A 22,986-nucleotide genomic window follows, 5' to 3' on the forward strand; every position below is an offset into this window, starting at 1 on the left:
CAAACAAGTGCAGCATCTCTTTCAATAAATAAACACATTTATTAAAATTAAATTCAATTTTTTTTAATTCATAACAGAACTTTCATCATAAAAATCCAGTTTTTACTATTTTTACATGTTATGGTGATGGTAATGCTTGGAATGTCTGTAGATGTTGTCAAAGTACAAGGTTTAAGTGTTTTGGTCTTTATGTCGTCATATTTTGAATTCAGTATCAACAGTGCCTATTATAAACAGTTGATTTTTATTATTTAATAAATATACATTTATATATATGTATATATATATATATATATATATATATATATATATATAATGCCAATTAGAAAGAAGAACGGATTTTCTTTCAAAATGACGTTTATATCAAGTACATTATACCAGACATAATATTTCCAACGTAGTTTTCATCACATTTCCTAGAATCATATCAGATACTGTTATTAATTTTTCTTGATAGGCTTAATAAATCTAACTGATTAGACAAAGCAAAACACATTGCTATTCGTTTTTATATTTGATTAATAATTTATAAATTAAAAATAAATAAATAAAATTCAACAAATTATATATTTTCAAAAGTTCAAAAGTAAAACTGCTTATTTAAAATTAAGGTCGCTCACCTAACAAATCAAGGAATGTAACTTTCCGCCCATTATAACATAAAACTATATTTTTCAACCAGTCTTACCTAAAAATTATTACACATATACTCAAAACTATTGATATTTAATGAGAGTTGCTAACCTAAAGCGAACAGCATATATAAACCAGTGATTACTCATATCGATCTTTTATCATTTATTTTAGTTTTAATGAATGAGAATTTAAGGCTATGACTCCACTGGGGATTGAACTCTGAGTGTGAATGCCACAATATAGACTTCCCTCAAAGACACAAATCTTGTACCTTTAGCTATAATCATTTATCTTCATTGACAGCGAGTCGCTTTCGATTTCATTTCGGCACCAGTGATTCTGTAGCGTCTTCTGCACTCGAATGGAAAAGTGTGAATTGCGTTTTCCCCATGTGTTTTTGCTCAGAATACGATGAATTCATTTACAATATGATAAATTTTGTCATAGTTGACATGCACTTCAGCGATAATCAAATTTTACATTTATTTTGAAAAACAGACAACCTTAATGTCCTGCGTTCAGTATATATATATATATATATATATATATATATATATATATATATATACGCCCCATGTATACACACACATATACATGCACATATACATATATACATATGTATATAGACATGTATGCATGTATATATGCATACATATATACATTACACATATATACATATATATTTATTATATATATATGTGTGTGTGTGTTCATCCTAGGCTAAAAGTATCGAAAAGTAAAACCAATGCTTTTAACGAGGTTGCTGATAGTACTCATTAAAACGAGAAAGATAATATTGTATACAGTTTCAGGTAAAGTTACATGTCTTACAACAATATAACTACTGTTCCGACCAACGTATTGATCTCATCAGGTAACCAGTATCTCCTGGTGGCATGGATCCGAATTCTTGAATGAATGAAAAATTGATCAATTTTATTTCTTATTTAAAATTTTAAAAAAAATCAAGTTTAGGACAGTAAAACACGTGTAAAACAGGAACCGTTTCGAAATAACATTATGTTATATGTCGTTGTTTATTGTCAGACATCTTCAATAGGTTAGTAATCATTAAAAGACTAAGGAAGGGGTGAAAAACAGAAAGAACGGGTGAATGACACGCCAGGCGTCTGTTGCTAGGGTAACAATTACATAAGTTCGTAGAACAGCGTACATTTCTAACTTACTAGCATTTCAGCCCGGAGTTTCCCGGGTGTTGGATGTGTATGTTGAGCAAAAAAAAAAAAAAAGTGGTAGTAGGAAGGCAGGCTCGAATCCGTACCGCAAAGGAGGAAAAGAACGGGGTAAAACGTAACGTTTATGCTGTTACGACCACCGCCAAACCGGAAACGACATTTTTTTAAAATTAAGGCTAGACAATCTAAAGCAGAGGATAACTTTAAAAAATATCGGCGAAAAAAGTGACCCCACCCCACTGTAGAAAAGTGCCTAGTTGAAGGGGAAGATATTAATGTTTTAGCCAATTTTTCGATATTTGTCGTATTTTAAAACGATACTGATCTTGGTAAAATCCGTCGCCTCTATTGAAAGTTTAAGGCAGACATGCAAACATACATACATACATACATTTATATATTGGTAACTAACAATTTTCGACCCAAACTGATGAAGAAAAGGCTTACCCTATCTCTGAATCCCCTTTATGTAAAATTTCAAATATTTAGACCAGAAATTGTCTGAGTAATTTGGAAGAGACCGCAGAGGTCAATTTATTTAAACTTTGACCCCTATTATAACCCCTTAAAATTTATTACCTTCGGCTCAACTCAACTTATGAAGTTAGATCCATGTCCAAGGAACGTATATCTAAAATATCAAGTGCGTAGACTCAAAATTCTCGGAGGAGTTTGGTAGAGTTCTTCAAAGTAAAATCGTTGCACTTTGACCTCCTTATTTGCCAAATTTCTGGCAAAAACCAGATCACGTCGATTTTCACAAATCTCAGTAACCTGTATATCAAATTTCGAGTCTGTAGACTAAAAATTGATAGAGTTATTGCGTAGGGAAATGTACATAGACACACAGATACACCGACACACAGATACACAGACACTTTCACTTTTATATATGTATCAGAGAGGCGGTAGCACTCTCTATATAGGGATGGCCCGTACATGCCTATATACGCCTACAAAACAAAACTATCCAAATCTCAACTAAAATCAACTTATAAGTTTCAAAAAGCACATATTCTTACAGAGAAGCGTCTTACGAATCCAGCGAGTGTCAGAACGTCGGTTAAAATGTCAAAAGAGAGAAAAAAAAGGGTACAAAAATGGCCAATTGTTCTTCTTTCTTCTTTCTTCTTCTGCTTTCTTCTTTCTTTTGAGACGATGTATCTCGGTGTACGAACGGTCTCTGACAACAGTTCAAGCATCAATCGACTGCTCTTTACACGGAGAAGTGCAGTGACCCATCGCTTTTTAGCTAACTCCATAATTAAATAAGATTATGTGTAATAACAAGTTTTAAACACTATATACCCAATGTAGACAGACCACTTCGAACACGGAACTTCTCTCAAAAGGGACAGCTCCAAATAATACACCGGATGCTCACAGACGTTCCAGTTTGCCAGTGGCCTATATTTCTTGCACGCTGAATGTTTGAGGTGAACGTTAAGGTTTTTTCTTTAAACAGTAACCCACCAGCGTTAATGAAACCACGAAATCTTTATCTCAGTTGATCAAAATTGTTATAAGAGTAACCTATCAGCAAGTACGACGTCAAAAAACAATGTTATAAAAACAAATAATTCTTCAGATTTTGGACTGTAAAATATGTACAAATGTCAATGCTGTGACCAGGATTCGAACCTAGGTTAGCACGGCCACAACGTGGGATCCTAACCTCTAGACGATCACGCTTAACACTGACGTCTGTCGCTCTTGGCAGAAAGACACATGACTACTGTCAAACTATTGAAAAATAAGGAGGAAACTTGAAATTCTCACGCATGCGCAAAAATACACTATAGCAACCATTGTTAAATGCAGCTGAATCTCTTCGCTCGCTAAGAAAAGTAGATCAGACCAGTTCTTCTAAGAACTCACCAAACGCCAAAGGAAATAAGTTAAATTAACCGCAAAAGAAACTGCAAGAAAGTCCTCTTCTAAGAACTCACTGGAAGCTGACCAAAAAGAATCAAAATCCAAGCCCTAGCCACAAAAATAACAAGATATTGTGGCTACTATACACAATCTACTAATAAAAACAAGTAAGTTTTCTAAAATAAACTACAATAAATTAACCAAGTAACCTCACACTGTCACTGATTAGGACTTCATATAAAGATAACAACTACACTATTACTATTGGTGACGGGGCAGTATCTCAATTCTACGAGAGTTGTCTTGCTATAAGATAAGTGATATTATAGTAAGATACACATAAGTGTTATATGTTTACATTTAATAAAAAATGCCAAAGTCAGCACGTAGTAAAAAGGCTCAGAGAAATATAGACTATGAAAAAAACAAAGTCGAGGTATTATCTGAGCAAAAAGAATACTATCAGAAAAATGCTGAAATAATAAAAATTAAGTATCATGCAAATCCTGAGGCAAAGAAGGCTTCCTCAAGTGCTGACTCAAAAGCACGGTATAACAGGGATCCCGAGGGGAAAAAACTGCCTCACGTGCTCTTTATAACAAAGAACCAGAAAAAAAGAAGGCTGCCTCACGTGCTGACTCAAAAGCACGGTATAACAGGGATTCCGAGGGAAAAAAGCTGCCTCACGTGCTCTTTATAACAAAGAACCAGAAAAAAAGAAGGCTGTCTCACGTGCTGACTCAAAAGCACGGTATAACAGGGATCCCAAGGGGAAAAAAGCTGCCTCATGCACAAACTATTATAAATATAAATATCAAAAACTGCCAAATCTTTGCCAAAACGCCAGAGAATGAACCAAGAAAAATTTAATAGTGAAGGTATGAACATTTTAGAACTTTATAATACTCTAACTGTTTTATCAGAGAGGCGGTAGCACTCTCTATGTAATATAGAACCGATGGAGGACCAAGAGGCAACTCCTAAGGCCCAAAACCCAAAGACCTAAAACCCAGCAGGAAGCGACCTGCTACTAATGGAGGCGGCAATGAGCCGCCTCCTAAAAAAGACAATACTATCATGAATGTAAGTTTAAAAATAAGACTGTAAGTAAAAATACTAATTAACAAGAATAAAAAAAGCATTGGAAATGCAAAAGGATATAGGGATGGTATGCCAAAAAGTATACAAACAAGATAGCTATGAATGGCTAGGCACATGGAAATAGAATTGCATCCAAAGTATAGCCCTATAGCTTTTTACAACCGTAATGATGGCACGGAATAAAGATTGGAGAAAAGTTATAGGACTATACTTTGGATGCAATTCTATTTCCATGTGCCAAGCTATTCATAGCTATCTTGTTTGTATACTTTTTGGCATACCATCCCTATATCCTTTTGCATTTCCAATGCTTTTTTATTTTTGTAGATGTATATATATGATGGACTCTTCCGTCGATTTTGACGTACGAAGTTCCGCCACAGCAACTAAATTGCTTGCAAATCCAGACAGATGATTTGCTTATAACAGTGAAAGGTTTGTGTAGAACCAACCACACTTTTTGGTATTACTGCTAATTTTTGCCGGTGCAGATGACTGCCATAGGACAGAGTATACAGTAGACCGCATGTTTTAATATAAATATCCTTCTCCTAGATGCATGTCCTAACGAGGACGGGGTTGGTATCATCTCTCCCAGTGAATTAATGCGCCCCAGATACCAATCTAGAAATTTCTACGACACAGCGCGGTACATACACCACTTAGCGTTCCCAGATGGTTGCCCATCAAGTACTGGCCAATGATTTTGTTCCAATTCTTGTTTCCTATGAATGTTAAATCTAGGATTTCGAACGAATACATTCAGAGAGTGTATAAAGGCCCATAACAATCGATGGTTGAGAAGGTTTCTTGTAATTACTAAAGGAAATAAGTTTAGTATTGCAAACATTCACAGCTCCATTCCACCACAGACTGGGTGTCTCCTCTAAGGTTTTGACCATTTTCTTATATATGTGTTCATTTGGTTTCCGTTCGAGTTCACTATAGATCGTAGTGTTTTCAGCAAATATGCTCATCTCAGAGACAAAGGAGGTCATTTTTTTTTTTTTTTTTTTTTTTTTTTACAAAGGCATCACCACATTATCAAGGCCCAGAGGCCACTCAAGGATAAGGGTTAAAGAGTGTACAGTAGAAGTTGGTCAATATAGTAATCATTAGTAATGAAAATTTGGTAAATTTAATAACTTATATGGAACGGCTCATCAAGAACTTATTTACTTTAGACTTGAACAAAACCATATTGTAGTCAGCCGGAAAGCAGGAAAACGGAAGACAATTCCACAGGCGTGCAGTTCTAAGAAAGAAGCTTTGTTCATGGAATCTACGTTTAGGTTTAGGCACAGATAAAGAGTGGGGGAAATTATTGATAGTGTTTACAGCTAGACGAGTGTTTCTTGTGAAAGTTTGGCGAGGGGGGACCATAGATTGAAGCTCAGTTGAACACTTTCCATGAAAATAACGATACATCAGAGACAAACTCGCAACATCTCTTCTGTGAGATAGAGGTTGCAAGGAGGAGAAAAGGACATCTCCTACGAGGCTACGAAGTCTATTTTGAACTCTATCAAGGCAGGACAAGTTCTTTCTAGCAGCTCCTGCCCAGATGTGGCAACAGTATTCCATCCTTGGACGTACCTGGCTCTTATATAGATAGAGAATAGCATCAGCAGTGAGATATCTACTGGATCGATAGAAAGATCCCACCATTTTTCCAGCGGCCTTGGCAACAGATTTGATATACGTGTTCCATTTAAGATCAGGAGTAATGGTCAAGCCCAGAAGCTTGTCAAAACTTGAGGCCTCCTGAAGACGAGAGCCATTCATTTCAATTGATGACAAATGTGGATTAGAATGTTGATGATGTAAAGAGAGAAGCTTGGTTTTAGATGCATTAAAAGTAACCAGCCACTCCTTTCCCCATTGTACTACGTGCTCAAGATCAGAGGAGAGAGAATTGGAGAGAACTTGCTCGTTTACTGTCTTAGATGTGGTACCATAAATGGTAGTGTCGTCAGCATAAATGTCTACAAATGATGTAAGGATATGATTTGGAAGATCATTAATGTAGATCAGGAAAAGAGTTGGGCCCAGGATGGATCCCTGAGGGACACCGGCATTAATATTGTGAGCTTCTGATTTTTGCCCCTCAACTACTACTCTTATGAATCTATCAGAAAGAAATGATTTAATAATTGAGAAGACTTTTCCAGCTATACCATAGCTAGCGATCTTATGAAGTAAACCTTTATGCCATACCCTATCAAAGGCTTTAGATATGTCAAGAGCAATTGCCCTAGAAAGATTGCCACCGTCGAGAGATTTGCTAATCCTATGCGATATAACTGTAAGGACATCTGCTGTAGATCTAGCAGAACGGAAACCATATTGAGTGTCACTAAGAAGGTTATTTTTGTTGAGATGTTTGATTACATTTATGTGATTTATGAATATCAAGACTAATAATAAAAAATCTAAGGATCGACCCCTATGGCATCCGTATTTATATCATGTTATTATGATGTAAGGAAAATCTGAGTTCTTATTGTATCTTTCATAAAAAAGCATCGTGCCAAATACTTTAAATATATAAGAATACTTCTCCAGGCTCCCCTGACTTATCCAGTGCATAGTATATATACCTTCGGAGATTACAGTTGATATATATATATATATATATATATATATATATATATATATATATATATATATTAAAATTTACCCCAAACAAGGTACATTGCCACTGTGGTGTAGGGGGCTACTATCAGAGGCAGCAACTATTGGGGCACTATGTTGGGATTTGGGCAGCAAGATGTCGGTTCACGTTACACTTGAACTTCTGCATCTCAGTACAGTTGGGGAAGCAGGGACCTGGAATGGAATTCCAGAGTCTAGGTGTTCTGGGGAAGAAACTACTGGAGTAGAAAGATCTTTTACATTTAGGGATCTCTACTGTATGGGGGTGGGATTTAGCTGCCTGTCGGGTTTGTCGAGGGTGTCTACGTCGTGGGGGCACAAGTGTCTGCAGTTCGTCAGAGCATTCACCATTAAAATACTTGTAGAACAGGCAGAGGGATGCAACGTTTCGTCGATGGGACAGAGGCTGAAGCTTAGATGCCAGTTCAGGGCCTATCAGATTGGTTACTCTCTTTTGAACCTTGTCTAGGAGCGAGAGACTAGTAGCAGATGCACCAGCCCAAATGTGACAGCAATACTCCATACATGGGCGAATGGTGGCCTTATACCGGTACAGGATACTTTCAGGTGTCAGTAGTTTTCTAGCACGCTAGAAAGGGCCTACATTCTTCGCAGCGGCCCTGGCAATGTTTTCAATATAATTGTTTCAACTCATGTTTCCTGTGAACGTTAGTCCAAGCAGTAGAACGGGCATGCCTAAATCTTAACTGATAGTTGAAAAAAGTTTATTATCTATGAGGTGGTTGACTACTTCTTCATTAGTTATCGACTCAAAGATTTTGGCGGAAAAAGCAAGGAGGCCATAAGGGCGATAATTAAGTGGGGAAGTTCTTTCGCAAGAGTTTTAAAAACCAGAAGAACAGAAACAGTATTTTAACAGTCGGGAAAGCAAGATTCGGTAAGGCGTTTGTTGTAGAGTTTGGAGCGAACCGGGGCAACTTCAGCAGAGCATTTTTTTTATAGTACAGCATGAATGAGATCAAATCACATGTCGTCGATGTGTCTAGTTTTTTATGAAATCACGAACATGGAAGAGAGTGATTTTAAGATCGTTGAGTGTCGTTGCTGTCTGTAAAAGGCATTTTTGAAGGGTGGTTAGTTGATTTTAAAGTTTATCTGGAGGCAAACCGTCGGGCAAACAGGTTCACTTTTTCGGTTGCCGTGAAAAAAACTTCAAGGCAGAATTGTTGACTGTCTATTGTGTAGTACACTTTTATTAAATTTCCAGAAACCGCGTTTCTAATTTCTGCGATTCAATGCGTTTTATGGTGACTTCAGAAAGACGTATCTTTGCCGCAGATATTTTAATCTTACAATTATATCTAGATTCTATATATGCGTTTGCCTATTTGTATTCGACATGTCGAACAAGTCTGCAGTATACATACCGCTTTGGGGCGATGGCAGCAGTACATGTAAAGGGGAACCATTGAGGAAAATGGAGCTAAAAAGCTTTTGTGTGGGAATATGTGCTTCACTTACTGCAGTGAATCATATCCGCACACAATTCCGCAGAATAGAAAACTACTCCACGGAACATCGCTGATGAGATCGCGGTACACCATTTTGAAATATCTTGTTGTATTGAACAATGAGTTTTTAACAAGGCGTCGAGTGTTTAGAGTGATTTCTACCATTATCACAGCATTATCAGCATTCCCGAATGGGCTATAGGAATTTTTTTTACACAATCCCTAGCAACAGTGGTCAGAAACATATCTAGAAGTGAGGCTTTCTGATCCTGTCAACCTGGGAGACAGGTTGAAATCGTGACTGTCTGTGGCAGCGAATTGGATATAAAAAAAATTGTGATGCTACCAGCTGTCTCTGTGTAACTAGGAAAACTAAGCCAACTACTAAGTGGATAAGCAAGTCATTAAATACATGTACCTAGATTATAGGGAGAGTGCGGTCAGAGATGTGACTGATTGAGTCCTGAGTCGAGAGAGAAAATATAAATTGCTAATGTTATGTTGCAGATTTAGTCTAAAGCACACGAAGGCCTAATAGTCTGATTCAAGTTCTGTTTTTCGTTGTTTTTAATATAAAATTCAAGTCCGTGCATATGGCAAAATGAGATAACCAGGCATGTTAAAGAGGTTTGAGGTGATAGAGAAAGGTTAAGTTAATTTCACTTAGTGATAAGATATCCGGTGAATTTGCTAGGAGAAATGATTCTACATTGTCCAAGTCTGCGGATATTTGTAAATGCAAGCCTCAAGGAAGGCAACGAATTGATTTTGTTTGGGTTTACATCTGTTTTAATCGTATTTTTGTTAGAACTGTGTATTTATTTAATAGTTTCAGTTTTAGGGTGTGAGGTACTGGACAAAATTTAAATTGCACAATACCAAATATGCACACACAAGTAGAACATCAGTCTGTAAAGCCTACCGGATATGGTTGCAATATTCCTTTTCAAGCGCAAGTTGGCATAACAAACATCTCGATACTGATGATAAAGTTGCCGCCCTAAGCACTGCCAAATAATTAGGGCTCCTCTACTCTCCGTTAGAATAAAGCAGTCAGACAAACTGTGAAACCAATACATTGAAACCTGTCAGAAAAGAACGACCAAGTCTAATCTTGTTGACATATCAGCCTAGCAAGGACCCACCCAGAATTCCAAGTTTAAGAGGATGGAGATGAGATAATGTGGGGAACGGCGTTCATTGCCCTAGTTAGGAAACAAGGCCAAGCACTGGGTCTATTTACTGAGTCCCTGTGATCGTACCGCTGCGCCAGGATAATAGGCAAAGAACGAGTATGAAAGCCGAGAGATATGCAGAGCTCGTCTACTTTATAACAGTTTAGGTTTGCAAACCAGTAATTTGTTTGAGTCTAGGCAGATTATCAGCCAGGACTAAGAAGGCTTCCCTCCTGCGTTTAGGTTCAAATGTATTGTGTTGGTAGCACAGGTTTAAAATCAGAGTTTTCTTTCTTCTAGCCGGGTGGCCTAAAGAAATTCTCGGGTTCTGTAGGGAAAATTTTGGTATGACTGCAGTCATGGAGGCGGACTGCTAAGGGTGGCATGTGCGAACTCGGATCCCGACCGACGGGACACAGAAAGGCGACAAATCATCAGATTCGATCGCGTCTAATTCTCCATTCGTCCATGAAAGCTTTTAACAAGTTGCTCCATAATGCAGTGTCATTATCCGTTAGAATCTCAGACGACGGACCTCGTCCATAGAAAAGTCTGTAGTTGGTTGTATATACTTTTTGCATCCTGCCGAATAATGCGTCGCCAGACGGCAAACCGATCGGGGCCACAGTCAATCAATGTAAAAAAATGGACCCCATCGTAATGAGTGATATCCATCGCTATCTTATGCCATGCTTGTTCAACATTTAAAGTCCCCTTTAACCAGTGCATGCGTGATGGATCAATCGACTGACACTCTTCGCATTCTTTGATGGCGGTTCTCACAGCGGCCTTGGAAACCTCAGCGTTAATTCGCTTCACAAAGTAGAGTGTCCGCTTCACACCAAGATGGTCGCTTTGTTGGTAAACATTTTTGATCTGGTCCAACCCAACCGAGTTCACAGATGCAGTGCAGACCGGTGGCACGAGTTCAGTGTTCCTCTTACTTGCATCAAGCCACCGAGGTACTCTCGTCAATTTATCCACCTTGGTTTGGCTAAATTTGACCAAGACTCCATCCATCGACAGTACATATTTCTTCACCAGTTTCATTTTTGTATTAAGACGCTGTCCGATGAGCATCTTACTCGTAGTTTTAGTCCGTACCCTGGCTCTGCGTAATCGATGAATAAGTACAAGGTGGCCATCTTTCATAGGATTGAGAAGTTAATTCCTTTAATGATGGCATCGAGTTCTGCTAGGTTTATATGTTGGGAGTCTTTTATCACAGTCTCATTATATATCAATGACACACCGGTAGCTAGAGAGCTTGCATCGACTCAGACGTCAAGAGCTTTGCCTTTGACGCACGATTTGCCTTGCACCGAATCTTCTTTGTGGAGTCTGGTGAGAACCTCCTTGATCATGGTGTTGAGAAGGGCATCATTTACTTTGTTGTCCCACCCTGTAGTGATATCAGATGCTCTTTTTTTTATAAATACCACAGCAACACGAATCCAACCACCCACGAATCCAACCAGCCAACTTGCCATAAAGTGAAAATATATTTCGTCGCGTAACGACATGAGATATGTCTTGGATCTTGTTCCCTCTGCTCCAACACAGAGCATTATCCTCTCCCCAGACCTGCAAACTAAGAACTCCTGCACTATCCTGCAGTTTCTCTGGTTATTTGCTGAGAAGTTGGAAGTTGCTGCGATGTCCCTTTACATGTGATGCAGGCACAACACTTTCGTCTACGTATACATCGTCAATATAAGCGGATTTTGCCTGCTGTATACATTTGTCCTTCCACAATGGTTTGCATGATGGATGGTGCCACTTTGAGTCCAAACCACATGCGGATCAGGCAATACCTCTTCCTTTGATCATTACTGTTTGGTATGGCCACAGGGATTTGTGAACATTTACTTGAAGGTATGCTTTGCGAAGTCCAACACTGATACATTTGATCCCGCCCACTGCCATTCTCTCAATTGTTCGGTGCCTATGTCTGCACGGGCCGTAAATGGGTCTACATGTTTATTCAACTCCCGGTAGTAAAGCACCGGCTTCACCTTTTCTTGGTTCTGCTGAATGGCCGCCATTAGTGGGGTTAGGCGCTTTGTAGACCCCAATTCCTTTTCTGGGTACGGAACCAATCAGCCATTATTAATCCAGGCCTATAGCTCAGCATCATAGTCTCTTTCGCAGTGATGTTATACTCTGGAACTCGATTGTATCATTTTTGTGGTGGTTGATCACTAGATAACTTCCACGACACGGTCCAGGTTTTGATGCGTTGTTTGAATTCTGTGCGAAAGTCGGGTTCTTCCAGCTGAATGGTCGCAGCCAAAGCAAGCGCTGTCCAAAAAAATGTGTCTTGCCTTCCTTATCAATATGCACGCCGCCAAATTTCTTGATGACGTCCATCCCCAAAAGGAGGTAAAATCCCAATGGTTTGTTGTCCACCACCATTACGTCAGTCTCCAGGTAATTCCTGTTGGCTAATGGTGTAACAAACACTGCCATCCTGCCTTTAGAATTGTGGTATTCTTCCGTATATTTGATTGACATAACGACCCACTTACAACCGAGGATGAGTAGGCAGAATCCATCAGTGCTATCCGATCTAGCCCACCGATCTTTACCTTTATTACGGGGAGCACCTCCTCTAGTTTATGTGGGGAGAGAGTAGTGCTGGCCTCTCGTCCCTTGCCTCGTTTACCGGACACCTTGACGCCACATTTCCTTGCGTCTTGCATCAATAACAGTATATCTCTGTAAGCTTCCTGTCTGCTTTGACCCCGGGATGCCAACAGTCTCTGGCAAAGTGATTGGGACAGCCATACTTGTGGCACCGCACTGTAACTGCATCCTGATAGTCAGGGGTTTAAGGTTGGTCCTCAAATACATCAGAAGAATACTGCGTCTCCTGATTGCTACAGCGACGGGTTCTGTCACTTCTGCCTCCTCCGTCATAAGAGCCAGGGCACTCGCAAGAATCTGTTCCAGAGTCATCCGTTCCATTCTGGGAAATCTCCGCAACTGTTGCTTAACAGAACTGGGGAGTCCTGACACGAAAGCGCAACTGAGCCATCGATCAGAGGTGTTTTCTTATATTAAACATACAAGATCCTGTAGGTATCCCCGGGTATTCATCGATAGTTTCCCTAGCGCGCAAATGGCGGGAGACATACTTGTCATATGCAACAAAAGGGTCCGGCGCAAAAGCTACGAGGACGGCTCGTTTTACTTTGCTTTGGTCATGGGTAAATTTCCGGTATGCAGACAGCACGCTACTTCTTAGCCTGAGTGGTAAAACACGCTCAATATTGTGAACCCCACACATTTCACACACGTTCCAGCTGTTCCAACCATTCAGAATCTGTGTGATCTGGTGAGATGCCATAAAATTAAGCCATTTGTAAGCCGAAATAGCTTTAAAACTGCTGGGTCCTTCAGTATCACTTTTTTCTTACCCTGAGCCGGAACTATCTTTAGGGAGGGACTTTCCTCTCCTCTCGTCGTTTTCTCTGCTTGAACAAAAGCACATTCATCCGAGTTTGATCTTTTATTCCTCTCAAATATCGGGAATTCTCACGGTTAATCCCACCCTCTTTTCTATAAAACCAACCACGTCTACTGCTTCTTCTTCTTCTTCTTCTTCTTATTCTTCTTCGTCTATCAGTCCCTGTGTATTGACAGCAAACAGAACAGACTTTCTGTCTTTTGAAGGGAAGTGCATTAGAAGAATTACTAGTACAATTTCGAACGCTAATGCTTGTCATCAGAAGAGGAGAGAAGGTGCTTAGTAACAAAACACAGATGCAACGTCATATCATATTTATAATATAAGATTTTGTATCAGGTGTGTACATTACAGGTGGAGGAACGATTATCCAGGGGATTAATAGACAATTATGCTACTTTAAATGTGTTTGAATGGAACCTTAACAGGATTGGGCAATAGAGGCATGAAGTACTCTTCTGAAAGTCGGTATTGTATGTTATGTGATATAGTTAATCAATCAATTAATTATGAAAGTGAAATATGCTGAGCTATATTATAAAAAAGCATAACAGATTAAGAAAAAGAATAATAAAAACAAGAATGCGAGAGAATAAATAATAGATGATAAAAGTAAAAAATAATTTTTAAAAATTGACAACGAAATGCTGGATAGTGTTAAAATGCTACTATTAAGTAACGGGATAATCGGACAGATTTGGTACAAGCCGGGTATAGTCTAGTATAGATAGTATAGTCTAGTATAGGTAGTATAGCCTAGCATGTGTAGTATAGTCTTGTATAGGTAGTATAGTCTAGTATAGGTAGTATAGTCTAGTATAGGTAGTATAGTCTAGTATGGTAGTATAGTCTTGTATAGGTAGTATAGTCTAGTATAGGTAGTATAGTCTAATATAGGTAGTATAGTCTTGTATAGGTAGCATAGTCTAGTATAGGTAGTATAGTCTTGTATAGGTAGTATAGTATAGTACAGGTAGTATAGTCTAGTACAGGTAGTATAGTCTAGTATAGGTAGTATAGTCTAGCATAGGTAGTATAGTCTAGTATAAGTAGTATAGTCTTGTATAGGTCGTATAGTCTAGTATATGTAGTATAGTCTAGTATAGGTATTATAGTCTTGTATAGGTAGTATAGTCTAGTACAGGTAGTATAGTCTAGTATAGGTAGTACAGTCTAGTATAGGTAGTATAGTCTAGTACAGGTAGTATAGTCTAGTACAGGTAGTATAGTCTAATATAGGTAGTATAGTCTAGTGCAGGTAGTATAGTCTAGTATAGGTAGTATAGTCTAGTATAGGTAGTATAGTCTAGTATAAGTAGTATAGTCTTGTATAGGTCGTATAGTCTAGTACAGGTAATATAGTCTAATATAGGTAGTATAGTCTAGTATAGGTATTATAGTCTAGCATAGGTAGTATAGTCTAGTGCAGGTAGTATAGTCTAGTATAGGTAGTATAGTCTAGTATAGGTAGAAGATATAGTTGGAAATGAAGGTAAAAGCATAAAAACTCAGGAATGTTAGGACTATTAAATACAACCATGATAGTTTGTAATAATCAAAATAAAAACAACAATATTAACAATTAAAAATAAGGACGAGTAAAAAATAAAATATAAAATTAAATAAGAGATACAATTAAATAAGAGATAAAATTAAAAGAGTACCAAAATTGAATTATTATAAATTAGATAGGATAATGCTGTATAAAAGAGGCTAGCTTTGTAAGTGGAGTGCAGCGAAATAAATGGTGAGAATGATAAGGGAAGAAATTTTATATAAAAACAAATTTTATTTAAGGGAGACGAAAGATGGGTACTCATATCTTGTATAATTGTGACAATATCCCCGTAGGAATCGCGTTACAATAAACAACACAAACACGAATGTTAAATATTAGATTAGTCAGGTTTTAGGTATGTGCGTGATACGTCACCTAATGTGCAAATAGAAGTTCCATCGTTGTCTGCGGAGAGCTATCTAGCTGCCCAGTTCGACGCAGACCTCATCGAACTGTTCACTTCCAAAGCGAAATCTCAGTTTGCTTCTAAGTGACTTTTAAAATACTGTCTAAAAGATTTGCTCTCAAAAGAATCGTTCTAAAAAGAATCGCTCTCAAAAATGAATTCTTTCAAAAGTGAATCCTTTCAAAAATGAATCCTATCAAAAATGAATCCTTTCAAAAAGGAGTCGTTCTAAAAAAAGAGTTCTCATTTAATAACACAGTGGTGTTTATATAAAAACTTTCCAGAGTCAAGTATCAACCTGTCAGTTATGCGATATGGCTGTAACTTTTGAATCACATAAACAATTCTGACATACAACTTTCATAAATATCTGTGTAAACATGTCCACTATTTTTAGAACTGACGTTAATTTGAAACTTTTTGTCGTTTGAGAAATATTTATTCTGTAACCTATTTATAGTACTACACAACTTTATTTATTAAATAAATTATAGTACTACACAACTTTATTTATTAAATAAATTACAAAAACAAAAGTCAAATTACATAAATCATACACTAAATAGAAACAGTTGTTGTGTAGTTATATCATAAAAGGGATCGTGTGTGTGATCGTCTAATCAGAGTTAACGTCGTGTGATCGTCTAGTTGTCTTTCTATATGTTCATATGCCGTTTTGTGCTTGTGTGTGGCACATGTATTTTTGAGCATACCTTCGCGCGTCGTCGATGTTGGTCCATCTGAATTCATCTCGTCTTGGAGGGGAGACTGGTACCTGTTTTGGGGACGAAGATTCATTTCACTCCAAACGATGAATTGGTTTTATAGTTTTTATTTCACTTTCCAGATTTCTCGCGGAAGGATGGGAAGTGAATCTCTGGCTTGTGTGGTACTCATCAGCGTCCCATCAGTGAAGGGTAGGAGACGTCTGTGAAGCCGCCCGTCGCCTTCTAAGTCCAAACCAAATATCATCGGTTCAGCCAACCTGATCACGTGACCCACACGCAATCCGATCAGCTGACCCTTTTTTCAAGCACTCAATTCCACAGGGTTCATTTTATTTTCCGAACGAGTAATCTCTAATGCTTAACTGACAATTTACTCTTCTTGCAAAAAAATGTTTATGCATTTAAAAAAAATACAAAAAGCGATTATTAAAAAAAAGAAAATCTCTCTTTTGATTTTATCACACCTGTAAAAACATCTAAAAATACCCGTTTACGTAATTGCTATTTTTGTCCCACTCTAAAATTCTAATTTTTTCTAGGTCAAACATCTTATCAGTATCACCTATTTTTCCCTAAATCATTTCAATTCTAATGTATATACATAATAATGACCACGCATCCGAAATAAAATTCCACGAGAAAAAAAAAACGAAACAAAAAAATTCTACAACCATTTCGAAAATAGAATAAATATCGACTTAAACTTTGACTCTTACAAAACTTTAGAACTAGTTGTCCCCTTATTCACAACTCAGTAGTGTGTCTTTTTTTATTATTTCTGCACTGCTTAAATCTTATTTCTTTCTCTTTTTCCCAATTTTATTATTATTATTGTTATTATTATTATTATTATTATTATTATTAATTAGTTAACAACATGTACGTACTTTTTTAATTTTTAATTATTTCAATAAACCCCACAAGGCAAAGACTCACTCCCCCTCCATTCTGCGAAAAATACATGTCAAAGAACAAGAAAATCCTGCACAATACCGATTCGAGAAAATATGTTTTTTTTTTAATTCTTATAAGAATTTTTTAAAAAATTATGTAATTGATATTTTCACAAAGTCTCATCTCACCAATAATAAAACTCCAAATAACAAACAAAGTTTCGTGGAAACCCAATTTGGGCCACGTCAACAAATTCTGAGGTCGGCTGCATCACCTTTACCACCTCACAGAATATAAAAAAAAAAATCACAGTCGTTTACAAAAAATATACAAAGACATTTACAATTAAAATGCATAGTGGTTTCCAAAAACAAAAAAAAAAACGACTCACTTATAAACTTCACAATACAAAAGTTCAAATCCATGGAAACTAAAATTGTCCACGTAACTCAAGACTGTTTTTTAAAGAAAAATATCACATTTTACTGATCCGAGTGATTATTATTATGACCTCTTCTGCCATTTCCTCTTCTGTCCCTTACGCTACGTCAGGGGAATTCCATTTGCTCCCCCGACGCTGGACAGAAATATCCTCCCTTCTGCTATATTGGAAAAACTTTTTTTTTCTTGGTCGGTAACCGCGAGTGCCTTTTAAGGCATATAGCTTAGCTTAAATATCGGGATTTCCTCCCATGGATTTTTTTCATGTTGATCCTACTCGAAATCAACGGAATTCCATCAACTAAAGACAACACTTGTTTTGTTTTCTTTTTTTTTTCTTAATCTAAAACATACATTTTAACATTTTATAAAACAGTTTACATCGATTTACATGCAATGAATAACATTTTCCACAACAGAAAAAAATCCTAGGAAAAAAACAGCACAATTAAATAAAAAAAAATTCACATTGGCAGAACATGTCCATTGTTTCTTCACAAAAACCCAAAGTTTTACAGTCTAAAAATTGCAACATTTTAAGTATGTATAATTGTGTAACTTATAACTCATAACAAATATTTTTGATTGACGCTCTCTCTTGTAATGTGGCAGGCTCATTTAACCCACACTGTAACTAAATTCATATGTTCCATTTCTTCTTTTTTCTTTTTTTCTTTCACTGTTTTACACATTGGCTGTATATTCAAAATGAACAATTTATTATCTGTATGTCGATCGATATATCAGTTTTTCCAATTCTATTTATTTTTCTACACCGTAACGTTCTTTTTACTTTCTTTCTATTTTCACATTGTCTGTATTAATATTTTTTCTTTCTTTTGTGTTTTCAATTTTCATATTCAAAATCAACAATTCGTTATCTGTATGTCGATCGAGCTATCCGTTTTTTCTTATTTCTTCTTAATTTAGCTTATAAATCTATCTATACATAATTTTAATGTGTCTATTGTTATTTTTTCCCGTTGTATCTATTTTTTCCACTACGATTTATTTTCCAGGTTAGATTATTTTTTTCTTTAATTTCTTTATCTTCATGTCTAGTGTACAATTTTTTTCGATGTGTCTATATTTTTTCTATGGTAACATCAAGCTTCGATTTTTTTCTTTCCACCCTTGTACGGGTGGACTGGTCCACGTGCACTAAAATTTGTATTTGTTGTGTAAAGGGGATCGTGTGTGTGATCAGAGCTAACGTTGTGCGATCGTCTAGTTGTCTTTCTGTTAAATGATATGTTCATATGCTGTTTTATGCTTGTGTGTGGTACATGCATTTTTTAACATACCTTCGCGCGTCGTCGATGTTCGTCCATCTGAATTCATCTTGGGGGGAGACTGGTACCTGTTTTGGGGACAGAAATTCATTTCACTCCGAACGATGAATGGTTTTATAGTTTTTATTTCACTTTCCAGATGTCTCGCATAAGGATGTGAAGTGAATCTCGGGCTTGCGTGGTACACGACAGCGCCCCCCCCCCAGTGAAGGGTAGGAGACGTCTGTGAAGCCGTCCGTCGCCTTCTATGTTCAAACTAAATCTCATCGATTCAGCCAACCTGATCACGTGACCCACACGCAATCCGATCAGCTGACCCTGACTTCCGGCCAATGTGTCTACAATATAAATTTACACCTCTCTCTCTCTCTCTCTCGATCCGTTCTCGAACAACAGTGAGATATGACAGTAAAAAAAAAAAAATCGAAACCCGAGTAGATGATTTTCAAACCAGAATCAGAGTTGTGCACTTCCGCTGGCCCAAGGGTATTTGGCTACTCCGGAAAATGAAAGAAACAGTTTCTTTTCGAATAGGCTTCTATCCATTGGTATATACTTCACATACAGAGAGGGGAATTAGCCTCGCCTCTTCATCAAGTTAGAGGAAAAAACAAAACGGGGATTTTTTACCATTTCCCACGGAAAAATTTTAAACACCTTCAATATAAACAGGCATTCAACCATTTCACCCCATCCCCCCACAAAAAATAAATATCAGGAGGAATTTTAACCACCTCACTTTTAAACAGGCCTTTCGCCATTTTCCTTTCTCCTTTCATTCTTTCTAGAAAAATTCAGGATTTTTTCACCCCGATGAGCCTATGCACACCCCGAACCTGTCAGGTATCCCGCCACTTTTTTTTTACAAATCATAAATACATAACATCTTCATCCGTTATTTTCTTAGGTTGTTGTGTCCGTTGATTTTTTCTCAAGATGTTTCCTGGTTTCCAGTTGCCATTGTACCATTATAGATCGTAAAACCGGGTCGAACTTATTCTTATGTTAAAGAATAATCCTGGTGAAATCAGCACCACTTTGACAGTACCCAGATTTAAATATCTATTCTGTGACCTATTTATAGTAGCACATAATAAAAGTATTTATAGTATTACATAATAAAAGTATTTATAGTATCACATAATAAAACTATTTATAGTATCACATAATAAAAGTATTTATAGTATCACATAATAAAAGTATTTATAGTATCACATAATAAAAGTATTTATAGTATCACATAATAAAAGTATTTATAGTATCACATAATAAAACTATTTATAGTATCACATAATAAAACTATTTATAGTATCACATAATAACAGTATTTATAGTATTACATAATAAAACTATTTATAGTATCACATAATAAAACTATTTATAGTATCATATAATAAAAGTATTTATAGTATCACATAATAAAAGTATTTATAGTATCACATAATAAAAGTATTTATAGTATCACATAATAAAAGAACAATGTAGCAAGTTCACACATGTAAATAAGTACAGATAGAGATCCGGGTCGAGGTAAAGAATAGATCTCGTTGTTGTTGTAATCTGAATGCGTCAAAGGAAAGCGGTAACATTTCTGTGAATCAGTTTTTATTTTGAGGTATACATATCAATACGCAAATCTATTGAGTACAAACGTCCCAAAGTACTTGGTAATAGAGCATCCAAATAACCGTAAATATTATCCACGTGAGAGGGTGGTGCAAGGGGCTGCAAAGATCATGCGGCCTAAGGCCGGGAGTATCTTCTGGCATTATATATTTCCTTTTACTGATATAATCCGGGGTAAGATGATTAGATATAATATTGAATAAGCAGAAAAACATCCAAAAGTGCACGCTTTATATATTCCTGGACAGAGTGGTCACGTGAAGAATGTAAAAAAAAATATAAAGGGATTCAAATGCCTCGACAATTAGGAGTTCGAACCACATAATAAAAATGTATTCTGTCATGCACCCGATGCTAGTATAGTAGTATTGCTTTATAGAGAATGAGAAAAGAGACAATAAGAAAGAACGAGGGAGAGGGGAGGACGCACTGGTATTCAGGATGGTATGGCATGAAAGGAGAAGCTGGTTATGAGGACTGGAAATAAATGTGGGATGTCTTTCTCCAGGGTGTAATGTGGGGTTGGGATGTTTAATGTATGGTCATTTCGGGCAGAATATATAGTCAGGGGTGCGGGAGTTTATAGGCGAGGGACATGTGGTAAGTAAAAACTAACATCAAATGAGTAATTGTCATTTCTGTTCATATTATTTCATGCTTTTCACTGAGATATAAACATAGTAAGATGGTAGCAGAATGGAAAATCTGGCTAGTGATAGTGAAATTAAAGGTCTACATAGACCATAGGATAACCATAATTACGGGAAACTACTGTTGGTAGGTGTTCGAATGATGCAAGGTCGGATAAGGTGAGATTGAGTAAGTTTATCAATTATTATTTTCATTTTATATGTAAATTTTATATTTAAAGAGTATCTAATAGCGTTAAAAAGTTGATCATAGTACCTATAGTATTAAATAACGTGGTGTAGACGCGAACAAGTGTGAAACCTATGCAATTCGAAATGATTATAATGAGAAATGAAGTCTAATTAATTACCAAAGGACGGAGTAAAGGAGGTAGCTAAGGAAGACCAGAGCTTAGAGATGTTTAAAATAAATTGGAGAGAATATATAAAGACTATAATAGATTTGTTAGTATTAAAAATAGTAAGTTGAAGGGATATGTAAGGTAGTGGCTCTGTCTGAATGAGTGTGGAAAGATTACAGGAGGTCTGGATGACTTATAATCTAATGTTGGGTGACGGCATAGATAAACGGATTGGGGGGATTAAGGTGGCAAATATAAGGTCGCTTTACGATTTAGAGTATCTATGTAAATATGATGGAGGGATCTAGTTAATTGGTTTAAAAGGGTACGTATAGAAGAATGGGCTGTATATAGGAGGTTTTCAATTATATATAATTAATTGTACATCCACTCATCTAAAAGGAGTAGGACAACCTACTAGTGTTGGGACAGACTAGGATTATAGATATTTCGGTGATGCTACGATGGGTAGTTAGATTGGGAGACAAAGTAATCAATTCCTCTCAGGAGGGGGCTTATCGTTGGTGTTTACATGCTTTGCGTATTTAAATTTTCTTGTAACCTACATTGGGATATTAGTTCGGTTTTTGGATGTTCTGATTATTGTTGTCCAATTTAAATTTTAATTACTATTATTGGATCTAAGGTTTTGTATTAGTGTCGATAGAGGTACTTTCGCTTTTGATTAGTTATGTGTGGTTTGTGATTCTGTTTTATGGAGAATGTGGACATTCCTATATAGGTGTGTATTTAAGGTTTTGCGCACGATTTATTCGAGGTGCTTCTCTCGGTGGAGACTGGATTTAGATTCTGGGGTGGAGGGGAATAGGATTAGGAAAGCTGTACGGTTAACTACTTCAGATTCAGGTTCGGGGTCTCAATTTGGTTAATGTTAGATTTGAAATTTAGATGGAGTGGAGAGTTGTCAATTCTTTTATGGAAAGTTCCCTAACTGTATATGAATAAAACACATTCGAATGAATGTCCGCAGTCGTTGTCAGGCGACTGTTTTCATGGGAATTGCAGTTACAATTAGGGTAAGTAGGTTTTGAACTGCCGTTTTCTTTTTGTTGGGCTAATGTTGTTTTTCTGTTATTATGTACTAGTGGGCACACCCGGTATTGCCCGGGTGTAAAGTTGTATAGTAAGGTTATTAAGCAACCCAACCCTAAAAAAAAAATCAATCGAGCGAGTATGTGTGCGAGCGCAAAAAAAATAAAAAATAACCAACCCCCTAAAAAAAAATTGAAAATAGTAACGAGTACCCGTGCGAGCAAAAAATAAATAAATTAAAAAAAAATAGCGCAGCCTGTAACACTCTGGTCTACAGCACACTTACGACGTTACGGGCCTTACGTTGAGATCACGAGGCATAAATGACTTTGCAAAAACTAGTATTCGTTTTCAGCACAACCAAAAACCCTTCTCTCGTGTTTACAAAATAGGGGGAAAAAAGAAAAAAACACGGTGC

This window comes from Euprymna scolopes, chromosome 17 (genome assembly GCF_053919585.1).
Source record: "Euprymna scolopes isolate OS-2025 chromosome 17, ASM5391958v1, whole genome shotgun sequence".
Lineage (NCBI taxonomy): Eukaryota > Metazoa > Mollusca > Cephalopoda > Sepiida > Sepiolidae > Euprymna > Euprymna scolopes.